Source organism: Salmo salar, chromosome 13, assembly GCF_965601325.2.
Source record: "Salmo salar chromosome 13, fSalSal1, whole genome shotgun sequence".
Lineage (NCBI taxonomy): Eukaryota > Metazoa > Chordata > Actinopteri > Salmoniformes > Salmonidae > Salmo > Salmo salar.
Genome location: NC_138303.1, coordinates 85,342,959 through 85,353,495, shown reverse-complemented (window position 1 = coordinate 85,353,495; position 10,537 = coordinate 85,342,959). Strand labels below are relative to the sequence as shown.

General features: G+C 43.1%; 1 non-coding gene across 1 annotated transcript; it reads right to left on the bottom strand.

Moving 5' to 3' along the window:
• Positions 1-4,082: 4,082 nt before the first annotated feature.
• On the bottom strand, positions 4,083-8,977 carry LOC123726086 (uncharacterized). The gene is made up of 4 exons (XR_014380169.1): positions 6,866-8,977; positions 6,358-6,497; positions 6,068-6,222; positions 4,083-4,394 (listed from the first exon to the last, which is right to left on the bottom strand). It is a non-coding gene; the product is annotated as an uncharacterized LOC123726086 (transcript).
• Between the last annotated feature and the right edge of the window lie 1,560 nt (positions 8,978-10,537).

Sequence of the window (10,537 nt, the reverse complement as noted above, 5' to 3'; positions counted from 1 at the left end):
GAAATCTTAAACATATGTCTGTATGTACTAAGTATAGGTGGAAGTGCAGTGTATACCACAACTGCTCACTCACTTTGCAACAAATTGCCAAGAATATCTGAAGTTAGAGCTCTGCCCAATATTGTAACTGTCCTCAGTGTTAAATTCTGACTTTTCAACTGAAACATGTTGTGGTATAAATTGTTACAATTTTTGTCACATGCACAGAATATAGTAGGTGTAAACAGTACAGTGCTTAACTTGTGAGCTCTTTTCCAATAATACACAATAGATATAGTAAAATAGTTAAGAAATAAAACAAGTGAAATGGAGAGAAGAAAAAAATGAAACACGAGAATGCAGTTATATACAGGTTTTATATACAGGTCAGTGCAGTGCCAGTACCATTATTTCAATGTGCAGGGGTACTGGAGTGATTGAGGAAGACATTTACATGTAAACCAGTGTAAAAGTAGTATGAAGAAAAGGATGGTGTTTTATGACCGAGACCTGTGTGATACTTTATGTTAATAATGATATACTGTATCAGTTCTAAGTATGTGGATTTGTGTGTCAAATCAAAACATTTGAATCAAATTAAGATTGATTTGTTGGAGGTCGTTTGGAATGTAGCATTGTGCAGCACCTTGCATTTATAACTGCGAAAGGAGGGATGTGTCCAGTTCCAGTGGAAGAGATTGTGAAGCCATACTAAATAAATCAGTACTGTATGATTGGCAGAAGAAAATGACAACTCAATTGAAATGCACAGAAATCAAACCTACTGTTTAATGTACTTTAATACATTAAGTGAAATTATTTTGAGTGAGAGTTTGTTACAGATTACTAAGGAATGTTGAGTACACCGTTTTGCCTACGTGCATTGGCAGGCTGCCCCATTCTGTCCCAAGCCAGGGTAGTGGATCTCTCAGGGGAGGCATAGACACGACCATGACTTGACAGGTACTCTCCAACTGAGAGGTCCTTACTGGGACAGGGGTTCCTCAAACCAGCGGGGCTAAGGGACTGGGGTCTCTGCAGCCCTCTGATGGAAGAGGCCTGAAATCATTCTCTCAGGGACTGGCGTACTGCTCCAGTTGCAGGGTCACTGGAGCTCAGGGTTTTGGTAGGGACAAATGAAGATCGGCCACCACTCCCAAGCTTGACTGAAGACGCACCTACTGTAGGAGGTAATCATAAGTTTGGAATTATGGCCTAAACATGTGTATGAAATAAAAGCAAGTACAAAATTCAATTCCTATGGATTTCTATACGCTTGCTGAGATGCAATCAAATTTTATTGGTCGTGTACACATATTTTGCAGATGTTATCGCAGGTGCAGTGAAATTCTTCAGTTTCTAGCTCCAACAGTGCAGTAATACTTAACAATATCCAAAAAATATCAGAATAAACAATGTCATAGTCCGAAATATGTATGTACATGATGGTGTGTATAGACATTATGGTTTAGTATATGCTCTCCCTACTAAAATACTAACCCACCAGGTGGAGATCTGGTTGAACCTGCGATAGGGGTCAGGCGGGAGGTGGGCTGGTTTGTGGGGAGCTGGCCGTTAGCCTCCAGGATGCGGCTGTTCCTGACTGCTTGGAGGGAGTGGAGGCTGGTGCGAGGAGGTGGTAAATCCATGTTTTGCATGCAGCTTTTCAGCTCCTCTACAACAACAACAACCTACATCTGGGTCAACTCCCATTTCACATATACAAATCGGTCAAACACACATAGCAGATCATGTTAAACTGGTAGTGTCGATTTGTTTTTGTTTTCAAGTAAAAGTCAATATGTGAATTTGTGTGTCAAATTTAATTTTCTATTCAGGCGCTCTTTTTATCTATTCTCTTTGCGAGTTTAAGCAGCTTAGATTGAGTGGTGGCCTGACTGGGAGGCCTTGGCAGCTGGCTGCTGTGACCAGGCTGGGCTATGGATCTGGATGACTGGCCCAATGGGGAGGGCCGGTAGTGGGGCAGCTGGCCGGGAGGAGTTGTGTATGCGACTGTGTTCTCCAGACTATACTTGTCGAACTCCAGATCACTGTAGCCATAATTACAAGGTGACAGCATGGCTGTACCAACACTCCTGAATGGTGTGGCAGCAGCAGGGATGGAGGAATAGTCCTGTCTTAAACCTTGGGAGAAGGAAAACACTGTCAAACACCCTCTTCACAAGTAAAGTAATTATGCATAGTATGTGGGTCATTCTTGGGCACAGGTAATATTTTAGTCCCTCTGACTTTTTATATTACAAGAATTGGGTCACAAAAAATATATTTTAAGGCAGGTAGCCTAGTGTTAGGAGAGTTGTGCAAGGATCTTAACTTCAGTTGTTCCTTTAAGTCGCTCTAGATCCTAAATTACTCAAGGATTATAGTGTATACATGTATATATTTTAAGAAGACAAAAGGTAGTGTCGAGCACGTCAAAATGCTGACCCAGAAAAAAGGGAACAATACCTTGAGAGAGAGAGCGTCAGAGATGGCAACTTCCTGCTTTTCACAACCGAATTACACAAACGTGGATTCAAAGCTGGTACATGGAACTTTTTGGAGTCAAGCCATAGAAAAGGGTCTCCTGATGGTGTGGGAGGAACGTTGAAGTGAACGGCGGACAGGTTGGTGGCTAAAGGCCGTGATATCAGTGATGCACAGGAGCTTTTACAAAGCCCTCCGTGAGACAAACACGTCAGTGAAGCTGTTCTTTATGAAGAGTGCTGATGTTGAACGTGCGATGGAGATGATGCCAAGCCCGATAAAAGCAGTGCCCTCCACCATGAGAATACACCAGGTCATCACCCTTGCTCCTGATGATCAGCTGCCTTTGTTCAACAAAGGACCTAAACTTTACATGCTTTAACTCACAGCACTTCAGTTCCAGGCAGAAGGTCCTGGCTGCTCCAGAACAGTCAGCCAATGAGGAAAATCCACAACCCATGGACGAAATCCAGGTCTTCTTGGGCAGTGGTGTGTAGTGGAATATGATGATGACCTTTATCCAGGCATCATCCTCGGCACGGATGAAATGGGTGTACAAGTGAAATGTATGCATCGTGTAGGACCAAACAGATTTTTATGGCCTTCTTGAAACGACATCCACTGGTATCAGTTTGATGAAGTCCTTGAAATGATTCCACCCTCACAGCGTGTGACATCCCGCCACGTAGAGGTTGAGAGAGATGTGTGGGATACTCTCAGGAAGAAAACCATGAATGAATGAATATGGTGCTCCTGAGAAGGATAGTCATGCTGACACTAGTGCTGTTCTAGCATTCTAGAACAGCCTGGGGTGGCAGGTAGCCTAGTGGTTAGAGTGTTGGGCAAGTAACCGAAAGGTTGCTAGTTCAAATCCCCGAGCTGACAAGGTATAAATCTGTTGTTCTGCTCCTGAACAAGGCAGTTAACCAACTGTTCCTAGGCTGTCATTGTAAATAAGAATTTGTTCTTAATTTACTTGGCTAGTTAAACAAAGGTAAAAATTCTAATTCTAAATGCCCTTGGAAAATGTTCCTACAGTTTGATGATGAAATCTGTTGAATGTCATTAATTACCCTGATGTGTTTTTATTTGTTTCGATATTTACTGCAGTTTGGTTAATAAAACCCAGATTATTCTAAATATATCTAATGTCCTTATTACATGGTTGCATACAATGAAATGCAATGTTTTGGGGTAAATCTTGGAGGGATTTTGATAGTAAACTAAACTAGTTTATCTGGAAACCGATATGTCTCTTTAACCCCGTTACAGTATTCAACCCTGTCACCCTAGTCTCAACCCTGTCACATGACAATATGTATTAAATAAAATGGCAAAGATGAATAAATATGAATTTAATGTTTTCTGAGCTCAGTCTGAAATGTTAAGGACAATCCCAAGAAGATTAGATTTATGTTAAAATTCTGAACTGAAAGCATTTTTTAAAACTTTTTTTAAATAATGTGTCTATTTCAGGGTTTAATACAACAAAATTCTGAGATTTGACATATATTTTATATTTATAATAATTGAATTGGTTTGGGGGACACAACTATCTTTTATAATCATATACAGACAACTTCCATATTGAAGATAAACGGTGTCCATGTCAAACAAAAATGTACAATAATAAAAGAGCCTTAATGCCTGAGGTGGGAAAATATTTTTTCTTGAATGTTGTGGGGTGTTCAGAAAATGCATCTATTCTAGTAAAAAAAAGTATATTTGTAAAAAATATTACTGCAGCCCAAGAATGACCTATGTATGAATTAAAACTAGAGGGTTTCCACACTCACTCTTCTCCTGCATGCGAGCCATGACCTGGATGTCAGTGAGGTCCTGCAGCCTGTAGCCCATGGTGATGGAGTCATCTGAGACACTTGGCTCATTCTCATCCATGCAGGGTGGTAAACTAGCATCATTGTTATCTGAAATACCAAAGCATTAGAGACACTGAGTAAATACAACCAGGACAATCTGAAATTGTAGTCGGTGGGAGTTACACTGCATTCGGAAAGTATTCAGACTTCTTGACTTTTTCCACTATTTGTTACGTTACAGCCATACTCTTAAATGGATTAAATTGTTGTTTTTTCCCTCATCAATCTACACACAATACCCCCCAAAGAACCTGAAATACCACATTTACATAAGTATTCAGAGCCTTTACTCAGTACTTTGTTGAAGCACCTTTGGCAGTGATTACAGGCTCGAGTCTTCTTGGGTATGACGCCTCAAGGTGGGCACACCATGTATTTGGGGAGTTTCTCCCATTCTTCTCTGCAGATCCTCTCAAGCTCCGTCAGGTTGGATGGGGAGCGTCGCTGCACAGCTATTGTTTAGGTCTCTCCAGAGATGTTAGATCAGGCTCAAGTCCGGGCTCTGGCTGGGCCACTCAAGGACATTCAGAGACTTGTCCCAAAGCCACTCCTGCATTGTCTTGGCTGTGTACTGAGGGTCGGGGTCCTGTTGGAAGGTGAACCGTTGCCCCAGTCTGAGGGCCTGGTTTTCATAAAGGATCTCTCTGTACTTTGCTCTGTTCATCTTTCCCTCGATCCTGACTAGTCTCCCAGTCCCTGTCATTGAAAAACATCCCACAACATGATGCTGCCACCACCATGCTTCACCGTAGGGATGGTGCCAGGTTTCCACCAGACGTGACTCTTGGCATTCAGGGCAAAGAGTTCAATCTTGGTTTCATCAGATCAGAGAATCTTGTTTCTTATGGTCTGAGAGTCCTTTAGGTGCCTTTTGGCAAACTCCAAAGGGCTGTCGTGTGCCTTTTACTGAGGAATGGCTTCCGTCTGGCCACTCTACCATAAAGGCCTAATTGGTGGAGTGCTGCAGAGATGGTTCTCCTTCTCGAAGGTTCTCCCATCTCCACAGAGGAACTCTGGAGCTCTGTCAGAGTGACCATCGGGTTCTTGGTCACCTCCCTGACCAAGGCCCTTCTCCCCCAATTGTTCAGTTTGGCCGGGAGGCCAGCTCTAGGAAGAGTCTTGGTGGTTCCAAACTTCTTCCATTTAAGAATGATGGAGGCCCCTGTGTTCTTTGGGACCTTCAATGCTGCAGAAATCTTTTGGAACCCTTCCACAGATCTGTGCCTCGAGTCAATCCTGTCTCAGAGCTCTACGGACAATTCCTTCGACTTCATGACTTGATTTTTGCTCTGACATGCACTGTCAACTGTGGGACCTTATATAGATAGTTGTGTGCCTTTCCAAATCGTGTCCAATCAATAGAATTTACCACAGGTGGTCTCAAGTTGTAGAAACATCTCAAGGATGATCAATGGAAACAGGATGCACCTGAGCTCAATTTCTAGTCTCATAGCAAAGGGTCTGAATACTTATGTAAATAAGGTATTTCTGTTGTTAATAGATTTGCAAAAATGTCTAAAAACCTGTTTCCGCTATTGTGTGTAGATTGATGAGGACATTTTTTCTTTAATCCATTTTAGAATAAGGCTGTAACGTAACAAAATGTAGAAAAAGTCAAGCGGTCTGAATACTTTCCGAATGTACTGTATATCACTACATGTACAGGCACCCTTCGTAGAGAACAGTTTTACAAATTGGGAATTATTTTCTACAGATCGTACCCTACATGAGCTGTTAGGTTTATTGGTTTGTTGACTTCTGTTAGTTGATCTGTGGTACAGAGTGGAAGGTGAGCCCATGCAAAGATAGCCAGTGTCAGGAAAGGCTACAGGATGTCTGTGGAAGCGACTGCGAAAGATACTCCTCCATCTTGTCTCTAAGGGAAAGAAGAGGGATATTTAATTAATAGAAGCTACCTGTTCAGGATAATAAAGCATAGACACGACCAATTGGCCAATTTTAGTCTGTGTCAATTTGAATGAGAGATTGTAATATACTGTGCAGTACTTACTTTGGTCCAGGATATCAATTAATGTGTGACATGCCACCTCTGTTTCAGGGTTGGGGTTGTCCAGAACCTGTCTGCACCACTTTATAGGTGACTTATTGCTTCTTTCAGCAGATGCCTGTTTCTTGGGTGACTCATATAACCTAAGAACGAATGAGATAGTATGTTATTGGATTCTGATTAAAGATGCAGTCCAGGATCTTAAACACAATAAATTTGTTACATATTGTATGAATTGGATGAGGTAGTACACAATTGGATGATGTAGTACACAAATAACAGGGACTGTTTTGGCTCGTGAGCACCACTTTCAAAACTACTGGCTGAAATTATACAAAAGTTCTGGAGCATCTCTTTAAGCACTGAATTAAAACTAAGCAATTGAAGTATTAAAAAAGCAGGTTGTTTGAAAAGGGATACATGGACAAAAATGTTGCTGCAATGATTTAGAATAGTCTTATTACTGACAGTATACACAGTTCAGTTTTTATCAAAAAGTGCAGGTACCTACCAGCTCTCTTCATTCTCCAGCTCACAGCCCTCCTCTAGGCCCAGGAGGTCCACCAGGTTGAGCGCAGACTGCTCTGCTCCCTTCTCTGTGTCCCTGTCTACCAGCTCCTCTGACCCCATGCATCCCAGCCAGTGTGTCTTCTCCAACATGTCACTGTGGGGCAAGTGTGCATAACAGCCATCATATATGTGTACATCCTGCCCCATTAGTTTCTCTGTCAGGCTTTTAACCTCCGCTGGTTCAGGGTCCAGCAAATCACATACAATTTGACGTTCCTCCAGCAAAGAGGGACAGCTGATGAGCCCACCAGAGAGAGCCTGGTTGTTGGTGTTGAAATTTCTTCACCTCTCGCTTAGAGCTTCATTTTCAATTTCCAGTCTCCGCACTAATTCATGTATCTTGCGCACTTCTCCCAGTTCCAGTGCAGTAATGTCCTGCTCATCCCTGTGTCCGGCCTCAACCTTTCTCCAATTCTGCAGCGTTCTTTACTTTTCACTGATTGAACAGCACTACTTGACCAGATGACCACACTGAAAAATAAAAAGCTCCAGCTGAAATATACACTGAATTCAGAAACCAAATGTAAAATGTATCTAAAAGTGACATCAAGTAAACCCAATATTATCAACGTCCAAAACAACCCTCGAAATGTAGAGCCACTGTATACATCCACTACACTCTTGTGTACTGACCCAGACTTGCAGCAGGAGAGACTCAACAGCACGCTTGGATGGCTTTAAAGCTCAGTGCCAGGTTCTAATGTGGATTAAAGAGTCTGACAAGCTGCCTCTGAAGAAAACCAAAGGAAATCCGAGGAGCCGACTTGGTGACACCTGCATTCATAAGTGATGAGTAATGACTTGCTAGCCATCATAGGTCAGGTCACACACAGTCACTCATCATACTCGACCTCGGCCATGAACCCTTACTGTTCTGGCCTAGCAGATCAGATGGTCGTGATCGCTAATAAAACAAGCACATCTAGACATTTTTAAATGACCAAGTGAAGGATATGAAGGGGTTTTAACCATCTACATTTATTAATATAGCTTGCTTATCTACATCTCAACAACATACCCTAAGACTGATATTACAAGTCTGCTAAGTTAACGGTAGCTAGCGTTCTGACTTAACTGTGAATATATATATATATACTGCTCAAAAAAAATAAAGGGAACACTTAAACAACACATCCTAGATCTGAATGAAATAAATCATCTTATTAAATACTTTTTTCTTTACATAGTTGAATGTGCTGACAACAAAACCACACAAAAATAATCAATGGAATTCCAATTTATCAACCCATGGAGGTCTGGATTTGGAGTCACACTCAAAATTAAAGTGGAAAACCACACTACAGGCTGATACAACTTTGATGTAATGTCATTAAAACAAGTCAAAATGAGGCTCAGTATTGTGTGTGGCCTCCACGTGCCTGTATGACCTCCCTACAACGCCTGGGCATGCTCCTGATGAGGTGGCGGATGGTCTCCTGAGGGATCTCCTCCCAGACCTGGACTAAAGCATCCGCCAACTCCTGGACAGTTTGTGGTGCAACGTGGCGTTGGTGGATGGAGCGAGACATGATGTCCCAGATGTGCTCAATTGGATTCAGGTCTGGGGAACGGGCGGGCCAGTCCATAGCATCAATGCCTTCCTCTTGCAGGAACTGCTGACACACTCCAGCCACATGAGGTCCAGCATTGTCTTGCATTAGGAGGAACCCAGGGCCAACCGCACCAGCATATGGTCTCACAAGGGGTCTGAGGATCTCATCTCGGTACCTAATGGCAGTCAGGCTACCTCTGGCGAGCACATGGAGGGCTGTGCGGCCCCCCAAAGAAATGCCACCCCACACCATGACTGACCCACCGCCAAACCGGTCATGCTGGAGGATGTTGCAGGCAGCAGAACGTTCTCCACGGCGTCTCCAGACTCTGTCACGTCTGTCACGTGCTCAGTGTGAACCTGCTTTCATCTGTGAAGAGCACAGGGCGCCAGTGGCGAATTTGCCAATCTTGGTGTTCTCTGCCAAATGCCAAACGTCCTGCACGGTGTTGGGCTGTAAGCACAACCCCCACCTGTGGACGTCGGGCCCTCATACCACCCTCATGGAGTCTGTTTCTGACCGTTTGAGCAGACACATGCACATTTGTGGCCTGCTGGAGGTCATTTTGCAGGGCTCTGGCAGTGCTTCTCCTGCTCCTCCTTGCACAAAGGTGGAGGTAGCGGTCCTGCTGCTGGGTTGTTGCCCTCCTACGGCCTCCTCCACGTCTCCTGATGTACTGGCCTGTCTCCTGGTAGCGCCTCCATGCTCTGGACACTACGCTGACAGACACAGCAAACCTTTTTGCCACAGCTCGCATTGATGTGCCATCCTGGATGAGCAGCACTACCTGAGCAACTTGTGTGGGTTGTAGACTCCGTCTCATGCTACCACTAGAGTGAAAGCACCGCCAGCATTCAAAAGTGACCAAAACATCAGCCAGGAAGCATAGGAACTGAGAAGTGGTCTGTGGTCCCCACCTGCAGAACCAGCATGTGAAATGTATTGTCAATCAGTGTTGCTTCCTAAGTGGACAGTTTGATTTCACAGAAGTGTGATTGACTTGGAGTTACATTGTGTTGTTTAAGTGTTCCCTTTATTTTTTTGAGCAGTGTATATATATATATTACACATATAAATAAATACACTCAGCAAAAAAAGAAACGTCCTCTCACTGTCAACTGCATTAATTTTCAGCAAACTTAACATGTGTAAATATTTCTATGAACATAACAAGATTCAACAACTGAGACATAAACTGATCAGGTTCCACAGACATGTGACTAACAGAAATTGAATGTGTCCCTGAACAAAGGGGAGGGGGGGGGGGGGTCAAAATCAAAAGTAACAGTCAGTATCTGGTGTGGTCACCAGCTGCATTAAGTACTGCAGTGCATCTCCTCCTCATGGATTGCACCAGATTTGCCAGTTCTTGCTGTGTCTCCCTGTAGCGCTGTCTTAGGCGTCTCACAGTACGGACATTGCAATTTATTTCCCTGGCCACATCTGCAGTCCTCATGCCTCCTTGCAGCATGCCTAAGGCACGTTCATGCAGATGAGCAGGGACCTTGAGCATCTTTCTTTTGGTGTTTTTCAGAGTCAGTAGAAAGGTCTCTTTAGTGTCCCCAGTTTTCATAACTGTGACCTCAATTTCCTACCGTCTGTAAGCTGTTAGTATCTTAACGACCGTTCCACAGGTGCATGTTCATTAATTGTTTATGGTTCATTGAACAAGCATGGGACACAGTGTTTAAACCCTTTACAATGAAGATTTGTAAAGTTATTTGGATTTGTAAATTCGACAGGGTCCTGAAAAAGGAAAGTTTCTTTTTTTGCCGAGATATATACAGTTTATTTTATTTATTTTACCTTTATTTAACTAGGCAAGTCAGTTAAGAACAAATTCTTATTTTCAATGACGGCCTAGGAACAGTGGGTTAACTGCCTTGTTCAGGGGCAAAACGACAGATTTGTACCTTGTCAGCTCGGGGATTCGAACTTGCAACCTTTCGCTTACTAGTCCAACGCTCTAACCACTAGGCTACCCTGCCACCCCAGTTGAAGATGGAAGTTTACATACACCTTAGCCAAATACATTTAAACTCAGTTTTTACAATTCCTGA